We start from the raw sequence: 16,415 nt of genomic DNA on the forward strand, positions 1-16,415 counted from the left end.
GCGCAATTTCAGCAGCTGAGATGATAAAAAAAAAGTTAGAAGTCCAGGGAGACTAGAAGTGCTTTTTACTTTAAGACCATTTGGGGATGGAGGAATAGAGAATCACAGATCAATACTTGGCCTTCTTTCCCTCGCTTAAACATATTCATAAAAGTAAAAGTAGTCAAAAATAAGATCTCAGATATGGCAATTGAGGAATGTATGACTTTTTGCTGTTTATTTTTTATTGGATTTTTTTTCCCCTGTGCATGGTACAGGCTCACAGTGAGGACATTTTCACACCGGTATATCATATGTTATATAACTTTTCACTTCCGGTGTTGAATTTGCAATCATGCCTACTCTGTCTATAGGCCTAAGCAATTAATGTGCATCAAATACAAAGAAACCTCACTCTAACCTTTCATCTCATTCATACATAACACAAATAAATGCATATGCAATTCAGAGATGGTTTGTATGAACATTTGCATGTGACAAAAAGGCTTTAGGGAACTGTGTAATCCATCTTGACATCTATTTACTTCCATCATCTTAGCTGTCAGTACATTACCTTTAGCCTCTCACACAGAGTTCTTCCAAAATCACTGTTTTTACTGTCAAATGTAATATGCTCTGTATAATCAGTGCAATCAATTTGTGTTCCCTTGACATGGCCACGGGCTACAGAGCTGGATCCATCCCTCATTAAATTGGCCAGGTGAGCTCTACTATGACTCGTTATAAAATGTGAATTACGCATCAGACTTCTTCTTTAGCAAATAAAGCATTTTGATAGACGGGCAATTCATAACGTTGAGTGTAAAGTGAATACATCACTGGCAAAATATGACAGTATGACTGATAAGGGAGTGGCACAACATACCGGGACCAAGAACAAACCCCTGAGGCACTGTATAAAAAATAATTATACACTCTAAAAAATGCTGGGTTGTTTTAACCCAATTTTGGGTCAAATATGGACAAACCCGAAATGTTGGGTTAAAAATGTAATGTAAAAATTTAACCCAACGGCTGGGTTAGTCCATATTTGACCCAAAGTTGGGTTAAAACAACCCAGCATTTTTTAGAGTGTATATATGCACACACCACACTTATTGACTCCCAAGAGCGACTGACCATGTAAACCAGTCAATCTCCACTGTTTCACCACTGAGAAAGGACATTTAGCTCTTCATATATATATATAAATAATAAGCCCGTTTAAGAAAATTGAAGAAGTGAAGCTTGTAACGAACACCTAATGTTAAACACTGTTCATGACATGAATGGTTTACGTTATTGTATGCTTTCTTTATGCGTTCTTTTCTTTCCCTGTTTTATACTCTCTCTTTAACATGTATAGTTGTCACCACAACAGTTGAAAGAATTATTTCCTGAACTACTCATATGAACCATTCCTTTAAGGCGGCCGCTAACCTCAACAGATACGTTTTCTTCAGTGAATCGCTCCGCATTTAGCGTCACGCTTCTCAAAGGCTTTATCTCTTCCATCCTGTCGTCCACCTGGCTCTGGTATTTAGCAGGTTGGTCTGGAGTCCAAGCCCTGCCTGGGTTTGGATAGGACTGTGAAAAGTCACATCCCTCCTTCAGCTCCTGTCATAGTCAAAGCTAGTGTGTCTGTTCGTTTCCCTGCAGCCTGAGGGATGACTCAACTCCACTCGACTGCTGGGAGCACCCTGCAGAGGCTAAGCTTGATCTGGCCGGGAGCCATACATCACGTCTCCCTTGGTGTTTGCCCAGGCCGGCCAGCCCCCTGGAACGGCCACAGAGGGAAACACAAGCTGACTGTGACAACAAAGACCACAGTTGCAGGAATCGCAGGGGCCTACTAGAAGTATCACCAAAGCCAGAGCTGTCAGTGTACAAAGAATGCAGGGTCATTTATAACTGTCAGTTTGACTTCCCAACCCTATATCTCCATTATTCCTGTAGCCGGTCTTTGCCACACGCAGACCATGGATTAATGGAGTTATCCATATGCTATTTAAAGTGCATATTTAGTGACACTTTATCTCTTTGGTTAGCCAACTTTTTTTTTTTACTCATGAGAGATTAAAGTTTATGAGAACTTGGCCAGGAAAATAAAGTGTGCCCATCACACATTTTATTACAAACTATGACTTGATATGAAATCCCGTGAGAGTTGTCTGAAAATGGCTCCATAAAACAGCATTTTAGGCAGTTTTATAAGTCAATTAAGGCAAGCTTGTGTGTTCCACAGCCCTGGTGTCAAATCAGCCTGCCCACACACTACCAAAAGCTCCATATGGTTGAATATCACATGCAGCTCAGGGCAGAGGGAGCGTTATTTTTGTTTGTGCATCAGATTATATGCATAAATATATCTTGGCACGTGAACACAATCTCAAATATTAACGTTTTGGTGTGTTTGGCTAAGCAGGTTAAATGTCTGAGAGGACCTTCATATCCTGGGATATCTTTTTTTCCTCCCATGCAGGATGTACTGGTCTGAGCCACAATAAAACACTCCATTTGCACCTCTGAGAAAACATCCTGTCAGTTAACATCTCCAATTAAACCTCCATTAGTTCTCTCCTGTCTTTTTCCCCTGGCGATCCTTCCATTTATTACGGCATATGGCACCCAAGCAATTACCTGTCCATTACTTAAACGTAAATTAATTAGAATTCATATTTATAACCTTGAAATGTGAACTCCTGGGACCTGGAATGATTTGTTTGTTACTAAGGATATTGATTTTACTCCTGTGTGTAACTTGAGACTAAATTCTGATAAATGTACACATGATTCACACCTGATTGCACCCCGATTTCCAAGCCAGCACGTATGAACAATGTTATAGGAAGCCAAAACTATCATTTCCTTTCCACTGAGAAGGAAAACTAAAGTCTCACACAAAAGACAAAGACACTGACATGTTAAAACGAAAAGCTTGTAATAACAACATCCATCTTTTATGCTTTCACACAATCACATTCTAGAGGTTTTTCTTCATAAGTAGCTCCACACACACTCACACTACATAGACAGGTGTGACTGATTTGAAATGCTCTAAAAAGGTAGTAAATCTGTGCATCATACTTGACATAAATGGCTCTTCATGTGAAACACATAATAGACTCAACACTGCTATGCTAATGATGCAGCGCTTTAATAATTCAGCATGCCATTTCTTTCACTGAGCTCTGTGCACTGCATTATGGAGCTGCTTTAATTCTGTGAAGGATATATGAGTGAATTTGAATTTTTCTGAAACCGCTTTTACAGTTTTAGTGTGCCCTTGTTGCCTTAAAATGCTCCCTATAGGTAGCTTCTTGGTTTTGGACCAGAGCCATACACTCCAAGTATATCTTTGCCATTTACTGGGAGCTCTACATGAGTTCAATTGGCATTTATAGGAATGGTGAGCAAGCTTCCAGACAAAGCTCCAAAAAAAAAAAAGAAGGGTCCATCTGGGACAGCTCTGCTAAAGACAGCACATCCTCTAGATCCCTGCACCTTAAAACACAAAGGCTCCTTGTATCTCCCTGTAAGCCAATAAGGAGTGTTGGTTGGCCCCCCTGACACTGTTGGCTTTTTCCAGATGCTCACTAAGATCTTCTCAAAGACAAGAGAAAGGGAGAGACGAAGACAAGAGAAAGAGAGAATCTGAATGGCTTGGGGGATTTTGACAGACCCTCATGGGATAATGGGACTGCCTCTCTTCTCTCAGGTAGCAGTTAAATCGCTTTAAAGGGCATATTGCAGGTTAGAGTCAATAAATATTATGAAAAGCGATTCTAAAGTTGTTTTTGTGAGAGAATTTTACTTCCGCATCTGAAAACCGCCAAACCGGAAGTGACATAACGGGAGGGAGTGTGGTCAAAGTAAACAATATAGGAAAGCAATGGATCACAATGCCAGTTCGGATACTTAGGAAATTGTAAATGTTTACTCGTATGACGGACCTCAGCCATATAATTTAATTATAAGAGAGCAGAGACAGGCCAGGATTAGACAGAACAGTCAGAGGAGAACCGGGCAGGTGTCTTGGTGAGAAACCAGTGTTAGCTATATCCACATTAGCCAACGATATGTATAACGCTATGCTCAGATCACAATGTTGAACTGATTATTAGCATGTATCAGGCAATAGCAAATTATTGGACCCTTACCTGCATGTGTTGAGTCAGCCATTAGGAGACTTGAAAGGCTTTGAATGGCCCCATTTTGGAGACCATGAATAAAACGGTCTTACTGTATACAAACTTAATATGTAGAAACAATGAGCGAACACAAATATTAAAGTGGTTTTGTACCGATTGAAAATGAATTATATTAATATTTATAATGATAAGTTTTGGCACCAGACTAATGACAAACACATAAATGCATTACATTTCAAGTTTATGTAGGATATGTTCATGAATTAAACGAAGACAGATTGAGTGATCTCAGACGGATCCGTGACCATCGTGTTTTCGACTCCCTCTCGTGACGTAAAAAAAAAAAACGTTTTTTCAACACGGTCAAGGAAACCGTCACATTTTCTAATAAAATTTGTGCCCTTATGTCTTTCAAAACAATTTTAAATCCTGCATGAACTTTTTATAAAATATTTTCATACAAGTTTATATTAATTTTGAAAAAACAACCACTCTGCCCTTTAAGTCTGCACTGTTCACACTAAAGACACAGTGACTGGCTAACAGAGTGCCAACGTTTACGCCCACACACCTGGAGATCTGCCAGAGAAGGGGACTATTAGCCAGACCAACCTTCAAAAGAATCAGTTATTTTTATATATATTTTTGGAAAATATCTATTAAGCAATTTGCTTGAGTTTTTAGACACAATCAAAGAATCAACGATGAGAGACGGCACTTTTCACTGATGTGAATTAACCAGTATAATTTCTTGTGACACTTAAAAATAACTCCCATTTGGTCAAAATTGATGTTTAATATGCAGATAGTAAAGAACGTTAATAGTAGCTTGGAAAGTAAACACAGCTGCAGTAGCTCGCAAACCCATTTATTTTTAGATTTTGCCACGCACGATAGCTAACGGGTACCAGAAGGAAGTATGTACGATTTTGCTCCGCTCTCAATCAGGCAAGGTTTTTAAAGGTTATATTTCAGGATGCTACAAGATTGCTGACATTTGTGCTAGACGGTTACCTCATAACCGTCCTTTCCAGAAATGTGCTGAGCAGCGTGGAGAAGAATTTTAGATTGGATGCATTTCTTGTGGGGGTAGACGGGAGCATAATACCAGAAGCTCCCCTAATGCCCCCTCCAAACTTTCCCTTTCCACCCCAGACCAGACCATTTTTACATTTTATGTAATTTCTGACCCAGTCTGTTTCCATATTGCTAACCACAGCATTCCATAAACATGATGGAATCTTTGTTGCAGGCAGTTTAAAAAGAGATTATCCCCATTTTTGACACAATTTCCAGTAGGCCTACAAGGATATGGAACATTACTCATGAGTCGTGCAGAAAGCTAGTGAGAAAGTGTCTTGCGTGAACAATAGATGTTTAAACTAATGGGACATTAAGAAGTTGAGAAGGGGGTCAGGCTCCTGTTCCGTTATGAACCTGTTAACCTTGAACATTATTAGCACTAATTAAGCTCTTTAAAATATCAACCTCCACTGCTCTTCCCTCTTCCAGACTGGAGGAGTTTATTAACCGTAAAATAAACTTAATCAAGGACAAAGGACGAAAGTGATACATGATCGCTGCTAATGACCAAAATGTCCCCAAATGCTCTGAACTGGATAAGGTACTATAAGTCATCCATTTGAGCATTTATTCATTAATATGTTACAGCTATTTCATTCATATATAATGTGTATATACTCTCCACCTCTTAATAGACCTTTGTTTTCAGAGGAAATTCTCTTAATAGTTGATCATTTATTACACAGAAACCCTCTTCAAATAAAGCTAAAATCAGACTTCTCCATTGTGATGATTGGCTTTCAGCCTAAGATCTTGCTTAGAGAGATTGAGGTAAAACACTGGCCAATGGACATGACTCTAGAAGCTTCGCCGAAGCCAAAGATAAGCGAGTTCTAGAAGTTTGGCATCGATTGCCGTTTACTTCCACTTTTCTTTCATATCCTCTCAGCAGCTCTCAAAGACGTAGGACAGCCCAGCGCCACATGAGCTTAACTCCCTTATTCTTCGGCTCAGTGCCTGTATCAACTTAAACGCTGTATGTTCAACTGACGTTTAGGTTCAGTTAGGGCCAAACGGAGGGAGAGTGGCAGGGCAAATCACTCAGCGCCTAAAAGGGGAATTACCTTTCCCCAAATAAAACCACAATTATAAGCAGTCAAATTACATCACTGTAAAGGATGTTTTTTTTTTTTTTTTAAATCAGACCCTTTATTTGGGCTTTTCTCTCTTTATTGGACAGGTTCTATTAGACAAGAGTGGAGGAAGGGGATTGAAATATGTCAACGGCCAGATTTAAACCTGCATGTCCCACATGAACACCACAGCTCAACATATTAAAGTTCAATTCAAAATTCAATAGAACTTGTTTTGTCTCTTTATTTGTAGAAAGTTTGGTTTCAAGAATTGAAAAAAAAAAACCCACTATAATGTTTTTATGCTTCACTTACTATGTGTTAGCAATTATTGACAGTGAATTTGGAAGGATTATAATATCTCTAAGTGTAACGTTTCATTAGAGCCCAACATTATGACATGAATAGCAGCATGTTATGTGTCTGTGGTAACAAAGGGTCATTTGGAGTCTCCAAGTGGCCTTTTTTGGGAAACGCCTAGACATACACTTAGAATAAACATGGGTAAAACACTCATTTTCTAATCTATTGTTTTAAAATTTTAAATTGGGCTTGGTAAGGCTTCATGCTGTGATCACACTCTGTATTCCAGGTAATACCTCACAGCTATAATTATCTGCAGGCATCTGTTTACAAAAAAAAAATGTTGGCGGAAATTTTTTCACCCTTTTTTAGTGTTTTCAAAGATCTATTACTCAAAACCAGTAAGACTTACAGTGATTCTAACTGTTTAGGAACAAACCTCAAAGTGTCCCCTTTCAAAAGAGACCAAAAGTATACAAATACTTCCAAGGGTTCAAGAACAGCATGCAATTTAATTTGGATAGGTCTTTTTTAGGCGTTTCAGGCAGAATTTGCAGGGCTTATAAATGGTTAATAGAAAATGTTAAATGCTACATATGGCTCCAATGTTTTTTAGCATATTTCAGCCTTACTATCATGAGAGCAAGAACATATTATTATTATTATTATTCCTTCCCAATTGTTATTTAGTGAAGTCTGAAATTAAACAACACAACTCGACATATCACAGTGCACATAACACAGTAGCTCCACAACACACACACATATGTACACGCAGCATAATGAGTAATGCATTCAGATTCTATGCCTTTCCTATAGTACCTGAAAGGATTGATGAACAGGAAGTCAGACATTTCCTATAAAGTCAGCACCATCAACTCTGATTAATGATGTGGGAAGAGGGGGACAGGTAGTGAAAAAAGTATCTTTCAATAATCCTACAGTATACGTAGTATTTCCATATTATGGCTTCTGCTGAAAGCTACAATCCTTCATGTCAGCTGTTGACAAACTAAAAGAGTTCTACCTAATTACTGTACAACTTTACTAAACACCATCTCTACGTATCAGGATATGGGCTGAAATTTTAAAGCACAATTTACAAGCAACATAAGTGTAATGTCATTTTAATTAGCTCACCATTGGGTTTCTATTAAACTTTCACACTTTTTCCATCTAAAAGCAGTAACTCTTACCCCAGGTTAAATGGAAGGGGAAGGGAGTGAAGTGAAGTTTAAGGTGATGCCTGAAGGTGAATGCTTGAAAAAACGAGCCGTTAAGGAGAGGAATTTAAAGCAGCCTCTCACTTAAAATAAAGGATGGGCGTCGGTGTGACGAGAGCCTCGTTTAACCACTTGCTATTATTCAATTTTTTAGTCACATTCTATTTAAATTGTTCCTGCAGGCCTAAGAACAGTAGTTGACTAGCCAACAGTAGAAGGGAATTCCAGGCAGTGATAGGGTGAGTCAGTTTGTACCCACATTTTCCTTAAGCATGCCTCCTTTAAATAGTCTAAAGGAAATGTCCAAATTACCTAATTACAGCTCAGCCTTTTCTAAGTATACCAGTCAGTGTGTGATGCTTTATTGGAAGAAGATGACAAAAAAGTGCAATGCAGCCACCTAATACAATTTATTCTGGTTTATTTTGGAAAGTTTATGAGTGCTTTTCTGTCTGAAACAGTGTCTTATAATGGTAAAAGCTTTGACTTTTTGAAAGCTTTGGTGGTCTTTTGAACTTTGAATAGCAAATCTCAATTTAGGCACAGACAAACATGTAATTTGTGAATATACGCTAGGGCAGGGCAGTATATCGGGTTTGTACGATTTATCAATATATTTTTTTAGAAACGAGGCAATACCGTTGATATCGATAAAGTGGTTTGATATGAGCACATCGGAAAAATAGCGAAGGACACGGTCTGAGCTGCTGCAGTGAAAGTAGGCTACATAGTACAATTTTTCCTAAACATGACACAAGCTTATATTAAGGGCTTCAAAATAACTGGTAAGATATAGTTAACAAGTTTAAAGCAGCTTGCCCTGTCAGATACTGTTGCTGACTGACAGATAAAGGCTACTTGCACTGTTTAATGCGTTTAAGATGCGGTGCTTTCCTCTGAGCTTAACTTGCACAGGTATGAAAGTCAAACAACTATGTCCATTTCACTGTCAGGAGAGGACGGGCCTTCTGCAAGTGAATCTCCGCTAAAATTCAAGCTTCCGTGAAACTTGCCAAACAGACGAGCACAATAGAATAGTAGCACAATAATTCTGACTAAAATATACATATCGCTAAAACAATTGTTGTTGAGTTACCATAATAATTGGGCAATCAAATGCAGGCTAACGTAATTTTATTTTAATTTTTAGTTTAGCCTTTAGTCAACTTAAAAACAAAAGCATTCTTTGTGTTTTTAGATTGTAATGTTACAATTTTAGAATGCAATGTGAATTTTAACCATTTTTTTATTGCATAGCCCACATTACATTCACTATATTTGTTTCCAATATATCCTTCAATATCAACATTGTTGGGCAGGATGTGAAATATATATATATATATTTTTAAAATAAATACAGATTTTCTTTATCCAAATAGAAAAACGTAGAACGTACCAAGATATATATATCCCATATCGCCATTTAACCAAAAAATACTAGGATATGATTTTTTGGCAATATTGGCCAGCCCTCATATATGCACAAATCCACATGTATATATTCAATGAAAGAACCACAAAGTACCTCAGACGAATGTTGTTGGCCACTACTAGAAATAATAACATGCTTTAAACGGCTCAATCATACTGAAACTATGGAATTTTGCAAAGTGTTGAGCTGGTGACCATTTTTATACATTCAATGCTGCACAGATGCTGTATAAATACAAACAGGCAGTAGAGAAACACAGTTATGAGACGTTTAAACCTATACGTCTAGTCTGAGTAAAAGACAGACATTAAGCTCGCAACAGAATTTAAGGGTAGTAGGGGTAGTTAATAATAAATAATATTAATTTCTTACATTTATATAGCGCTTTTCTGGGTACTCAAAGCACTTAACATGGAAGGGGTAATCTCCTCAACCACCACCAATGTGCAGCATCCACCTTGATGATGCGAAGGCAGCCATATTGTGCCAGCTTACTGGTGGAGAGGAGACAGAGTGATGAGTATAATGAGTATAACCAGTATAATGGGGATGATTAGGAGGCCATGATGGACAGAGGGGTAGAGTGGCAAATTTGGCTTGACCACAGAGTGTCAGGACCTCAGTTTAACATCTTATCCAAAGGACAGTGCTCTTTGACAGTCTAGTGTCCCCATCACTATACTGGGGCGTTAGGACCCACACAGACCATAGGGTGAGCACCCCCTGCTGGCCTCACTAACACCTCTTCCAGCAGCAAGTACTAACCATCCAAGTACTAACCAGGCTCAGCCTTGCTTAGCTTCAGTGGCCAACCAGTCTTGGGCTACATGGTGCTAGTTATGCTGTAAACTTTTGGTGACTGAGTTTGCCAGCTCTACAGCTGAATGGCTCTCTCTCTCACATGTTAAGTCTTTTGAGGCTCGCGGTGGGGTGCTGGTGCATGCTGGGATGTCCCTGGTGTGAGCTGCTGTTTATGTGGCCAGAGGACTGCCTGATGTGTCGCTGCAATGGAGTGAGAGACCACTGTTGAAAAGAGTCTCTGTGCAGTGCTGCAAGATCACCTTACACAGCCACTTCCTGCTTCCGCCCCCTTTCCTCACAAGCAGCCCAGTGTACCCACTTGGCCAGTGAGAGGAAAAAAAGTCAAAACAGAGGGGTTCAGTACGCCCGGCAGTGTAGCACAGGACCCCATTCATCTTCCTCCACTGCTCCAGGATGACTTTATTTTTCAAATTCACAAATATTTCCCTGTGAAAGCCCCTGAGGTTCAGGAGCAAGCATGTGCTTGACTTTCCTCTGTCTCTGATCTGAGGCCTCTGAGGCACCGCTTGGCTCCTCAGTGTGCGTGTTATAAAAAATCCTGTCAAGAGGATGATGTGCAGTGTCAGTCACTGTGAGGGGTCTTGAAGGGGCCATGAAGGTCTATCAAGATGTCTGGGGCAAGTCGAGGAGGATTGATACTTGAATCAGGTCACTCCACACCTGGTGGTCTTTTGGGGTGAATGGGTGGTCACTAAAAAGTGGGGGCGGTAGGATAGGTGTGGTAACAGAGTTTGGCAGAAGCTATTTCTGGAATTACAGAGCACCATCTGGGCCCAACCACAGCTTTAAAGACAAGACTGTGATAGTGGGGCACACCTTATTCACGCAGAGGCCCTTGTCCAGGTGGAACAGGGAGTCAGGGGTGTTTTAGATTCCTGGGGAAATGGCAAAGTGGGTGAATAACTGGGAACACAAACAAACCTAGGGACATTAATGACGAGGCTGTCGAGAGCCTGGATGTTTTTCCTTCTCTACTTAGCTCATCTAATGAGAGTAAGAGAGAAAGTGGGGGCTTTGAGAAAGAAGCAATTTTTTTTGCTCCTTCACTACAGTTGCCATACTTTCCGTCAATGGACACAGCTTAGATTTCTTAAAGCTTAAGACACATTTACACAAAACAGCACCCGATACGGCTGCCCCTGATGGGGGGGATAGGAAAATATTCACCCGGCACTGCTGGCTTCCTCCCTGGGCTACCCCTTGGATGTCAGCCCCACATCACTGAGAGAAGAATGACGCTCTGTACAGTGGCTGCATGGGGCCATTCATAGCTGTGAGTCTGGCCACAGACAGCATGTACGACCAACTGAGATCTTCTGGAACAGAACTGGTACTGATCCACTCTCTGTAGCACAGAACTGGTATTGATGGTCCACTCAACACAGACAGACCCAGTAGTCATTCTCACACACTGGTCTAGGGTCAGCAGGGTCCAAGTTTGCTGGCAGAGGCCTCATTCAGGTGGGCTGTGCTGGGGTCAGTCATGTGTGGACCTGTTTATTGACAGAGTGACTGGATTGATCAGATCCCATTAAAACTCCCATCATTCTCAGTTCTCTGTTTGGCTTAACCAAATATGTATCCCCATTATGCTAACAGCATAAAGTACTATGAATATAAAACTACTCTCTAGTGGAGAAGTCCAAGGTAGCAATACTCTTACATAATGTGGAGATTTGTTGTTCAAAAATGCCGCAACCAAAATAGATCAATGAATCAAAGCTGAATTTTCAAATGCTAATCAAACTGTGAGTAATTTGAACCGTTACAACCCTAATACCTATTCAAACACAGCTGCCTGCAATTTTCAAGTAATCCTGACGACTTTGGTTGGATTGATTAGGTATGGAGCTAAACTCAAGAATAGTGGCCCTTCAGTTGCATCTTCCTGGGTTAGACACAATACACTGGGCTAGTTCAGCTTAGTGCTCAAGATTGGTCAGCTGAAGGCTGATGGAAGTGAGACATGAGCTACCATGGGTCCTTGATCAAGACACTTCAGGGGAATGATCATTTTAATAAGTTTACTGTATGTGGTTATATTTTCAGATAAAAGCTTCTTGTAAAGAGTTGCTCGTCATGGGCAGCTTTGGCTCATTTTAGGTATAGTGAGTATAAACCTGATGCCCAGCTGCAACAAGTGTCCTCTGTCTATTAGACCACTGTAGACTTTTGGTGGTTCAAGAGAAGCAGCCAAAGCAAAGCAAGGCCTGGAGCTAGATTGAACGAAGAAATAGTTGCTAATTTATAGTTTTCGTGTTACGCATGCCACAACTAATGCATAGTTTTAAGCATCACTCAACTGTTTCATTTTGTGGTATGGTCTGGTGGTCTGTAAGGGTTGGAGAAAAAAAAATGCATTGCAATTCAGAATCGATTTTGAGTTTAGTTAACAGCAGTAAACAGTTGTAGTCTGCTTGCTTTCAATTCCACACAAAAACCCTCGAACCATCCATAAAATAGTGTTCCATAAAGTTTGAAAAGGTTGAAGTGAATTACAAGGGCAATACTTTTGCAATTTTCATTGTTTTCTTTTTTCAAATGCTCTACAAAGGCATTGTTTTTGCCGTTTGGAATGCAGTAACCCTATTTCTATACATGAAACTCACTTACTGACAGCTGTTTTTAAAAGCTCACATGCGCTTCGCGAAGAGTGCACGCCATGTGGCTTTGTGCTCTGAGTAAGTAGTTAAGTGAACTTGCATCTCAAAATGCTTTTATGATGCTTAATTAACGAAAACACAGTAAGGGATTAAACAGACAGGACAAAACATCTGAATTAGATCTGCCGCTGTATATGATGTCATAACTAATAGTCAAACTACTCTTGACTGGAAAGCGTTCAGAAACTTGAAGCACTCTTTGTTTATTGCTTGTAATTTATTTATTTGTTCTGCTTTGTTATTTACTATTTGCTTGTCTGTTTAAAGCTATAGTCTGAATACTGATTTATACTCTAACAACAACATTACACACTAACTAAAGTTTGAAACATGGGATCACGAAGAACGGGACCTTTAACAAACACTTTGACCAATTGATTAATAATTACAAAATCTACTTCTTCACAAGCCTGGATGTAATATTTAGTTTCCATGCAAGAGTGAGTATAGTCAAGGCAGCTGTTTGCTGATAAGGACTCTAGGGCCTCAGGTGAGAGTTAAGAGACCCTTTTTTACAACAAAAAGACCTGCACAGCAGGTTGTAATCCTGGTGTACTGCACATTATTCATACTTTCCCTCTCTTTTAATGCCTGTTTTTATAGCTGGACACTACACTAATCTGTTCAAGCTCTTGACTCCAGTCGATATCAAGGGAGGTTTCATAACTTCCCATTCTCTTCCCTCATAGTCCAGACCAGCTGTGCATGATGACAAAATCAAACTTACTCATACCTACAGCTACACCTACAGCTGGTTAAATGCTTCCATATATGGCAGTGTGAAAACAATCAGTCAATCTGGGGAAAACTCGAATAAAAATACAAGGTCGTTTACAGCCAGGACTGATATGTTGATGAACTTTTGGATAAAGGTTGCCTGCCAGGCTGCTCCAACCCCAAATCTTACCAGCTTGTATATTTCAAATCTATTAAAAGACATTTTACATAGAAAGTATCCTGTTAATCAACAACACATACTCATTTTTTAATGTGCCATAGGAGCTAATGTTTATAATCAGGTAATAGGTATCCTTACATTCTTTCTCAATCTCTCCATCTACTGCATACCACCAGAACAAAGGAAAAGAAAGATAGAAGGAAAAGTGAGTTGAAAATGTTATCCAATGCAAAAGACGAACAGTCAGGATGAGGTCATAAGGTTAAAGGGCTGGCATAAAAAACACAAACAGACAACCCAGTAAAAAAAATGCAGTAAACATCACAAAGACATATTGATCTCAGCAAGTTAGTTGACAATCTTTCGTTAAGGTCAGGATCAACTTTGTTATTAGAATTCTGCAATGTTCTTGCAAGTTCTCTTCTCGTTATGTTAAGGTTTATGTGCAGGGTCTTTACGAAATACATTTTCTAAAAGACAAACAGATCGGGTATCCATCCAATCAAAAGTGAGAAGTGAGGAATGCAGGGCGTAAATTATGTATCACCTCTCCATGTGAGCAAAGCACGCAGGGATCGCACCCTGGAGGGCCGCTGATGAATAAACCATTTGCCTTGAGGGTCACTGAGGAAACGCTGTCACAGGCCATTACAGGGCTCAGCAGCAAGGACAAACTAGGGTCTGTGATTCCACTGCTCTCACTCGCCTTTCTTTAATTACGTGTATCCCTACACCTCTCTATCCGGGTCAAGAAGTCACCCTTGTTGCACAGCTGTTTTGTGCCTCTCTTTTTCGCTTCTACCCACATTCTGCCATTCCCTAAGTCTGCTATAGCATTGGCAGGATTGGAATCCCACGGCAATTAAGTTGTTTACCAACGACAGTTAATTGGTTGAGCCGGGTGGGGCCGGTGCTGGGCCAGCTAAAGGCCAACAGTCAGGCCCAAATCCAGAATAGATCCCTTTCATGTCTCTACACCTCAAATTTTCTACAATTTTTCCTTAACTCAGTTGAACAAACAGCTTTAACTTCACACGCAAATATACACTCACCTAAAGGATTTTTAGGAACACCAGTTCAATTTCACATTAATGCAATTATCTAATCAAACAATCACAGGGCAGTTGCTTCAATACAATCTCCTGGACTCTCCAAACTGAATGTCAGAATAGGAAAGAAAAGTGATGTAAGCAATTTTGAGCGGTTGCTCAGTTGCTTAGGGATTTTCACGCACAACCATTTCAAGGGTTTACAAAAAATGGTGTGAAAAGGGAAAAACATCCAGTATGCGGCAGTCCTGTGGGCGAAAAGGCCTTGTTGATGCTAAAGGTCAGAGAATGGGCCGACTGATTTAAGCTGATAAAAGAGCAACTTTGAAATAACCACTCGTTACAACCGAGGTATGCAGCAAAGCATTTGTGAAGCCACAACACACAAAACCTTGAGGCGGATGGGCTACAACAGCAGAAGACCCCACCGGGTACCACTCATCTCCACTACAAATAGGAAAAAGAGGCTACAAATTGCAAGAGCTCACCAAAATTGAAAAAATGTTGCCTGGTCTGATGAGTCTGGATTTCTGTTGAGACATTCAGATTGTAGAGTCAGAATTTGGCGTAAACCGAATGAGAACATGGATCCATCATGCCTTGTTACCACTGTGCAGGCTGGTGGTGGCGGTGTAATGGTGTGGGGGATGTTTTCTTGGCACACTTTAGGCCCCTTAGTGCCAATTGGGCATGGTTTAAATGCCACGGCCTACCTGAGCATTGTTTCTGACCATGTTCATCCCTTTATGGCCACCATGAACCCATCCTCTGATGGCTACTTCCAACAGGATTATGCACCATGTCACAAAGCTCGAATCATTTCAAATTGGTTTCTTGAACATGCCAATGAGTTGACTGCACTAAAATGGCCCCCACAGTCACCAGATCTCAACCCAATAGAGCATCTTTGGGATGTGGTGGAACGGGAGCTTCGTGCCCTGGATGTGCATCCCACAAATCTCCATCAACTGCAAGATGCTATCCTATCAATATGGGCCAACATTTCTAAAGAATGCTTTCAGCACCTTGTTGAATCAATGCGAGGTAGAATTAAGGCAGTTCTGAAGGCGAAAGGGGGTCAAACACAGTATTAGTATGGTGTTCCCAATAATCCTTTAGGTGAGTGTAGTTGCAGTCTGGGTATAGTAAGAAGTACACTACAAATTCAAACCTCTTATTCAAAGCTAATTTGAAAATGTTTGTCTATTTTTGTACTCTTTTTAAGAAGGGAGTAATATAAAAAAAAGGCTTTTAAGAATCCAATTTCTAGGGGAGTGACCCAACTAAAGTCTCAGTTCTCAGTTCTATCAGGCACTCTGACTCCAAATGGGAAGGTGATTAAAATGATATACTAGCTCGTAAAATTTTTTCGAGAGGTTTCAAAAATGTTAAAGTGTCCAGCAACCATGCAGTAAGAATAAAAGTACCTTCCCAAAGGCTCCTAAAAAGGGACAGGAAAAACTGCTTCATAAGATACTGGTATGAGCTTTTATCTCTGCTGTGGGGTTTGGGTGGTTTTGCAGGGGGTTGTTTATATTCTGTGAAAATATTTCACTTTGGTTTGATGAATGTTACCACATATAGTCTTTTCAAAGCTGGGCCTGGATCAGTTCTCTGCAAATTTGTCAAGGAATTTGTGAAACCGCGTCTGAGCAAGTCATTCAGTGCCAGTCAGCTCTGTAATTCCTCCCCACCTGTGATGCGGTTGATCCGTTCGGATGGTATTCCGTTTTGAAAAA

General features: G+C 40.1%; 1 protein-coding gene across 1 annotated transcript in view; it reads right to left on the reverse strand.

The window, feature by feature from the left end:
* znf469 (zinc finger protein 469) overlaps positions 1–16,415 on the reverse strand; it is a 31,368-nt gene that overhangs the window by 13,143 nt on the left and 1,810 nt on the right. The window lies entirely within an intron of this gene.

The sequence above is a fragment of the Pimephales promelas genome, chromosome 25 (assembly GCF_988280905.1).
Source record: "Pimephales promelas chromosome 25, fPimPro1.hap1.1, whole genome shotgun sequence".
In the NCBI taxonomy this organism is placed as follows: Eukaryota; Metazoa; Chordata; class Actinopteri; order Cypriniformes; family Leuciscidae; genus Pimephales; species Pimephales promelas.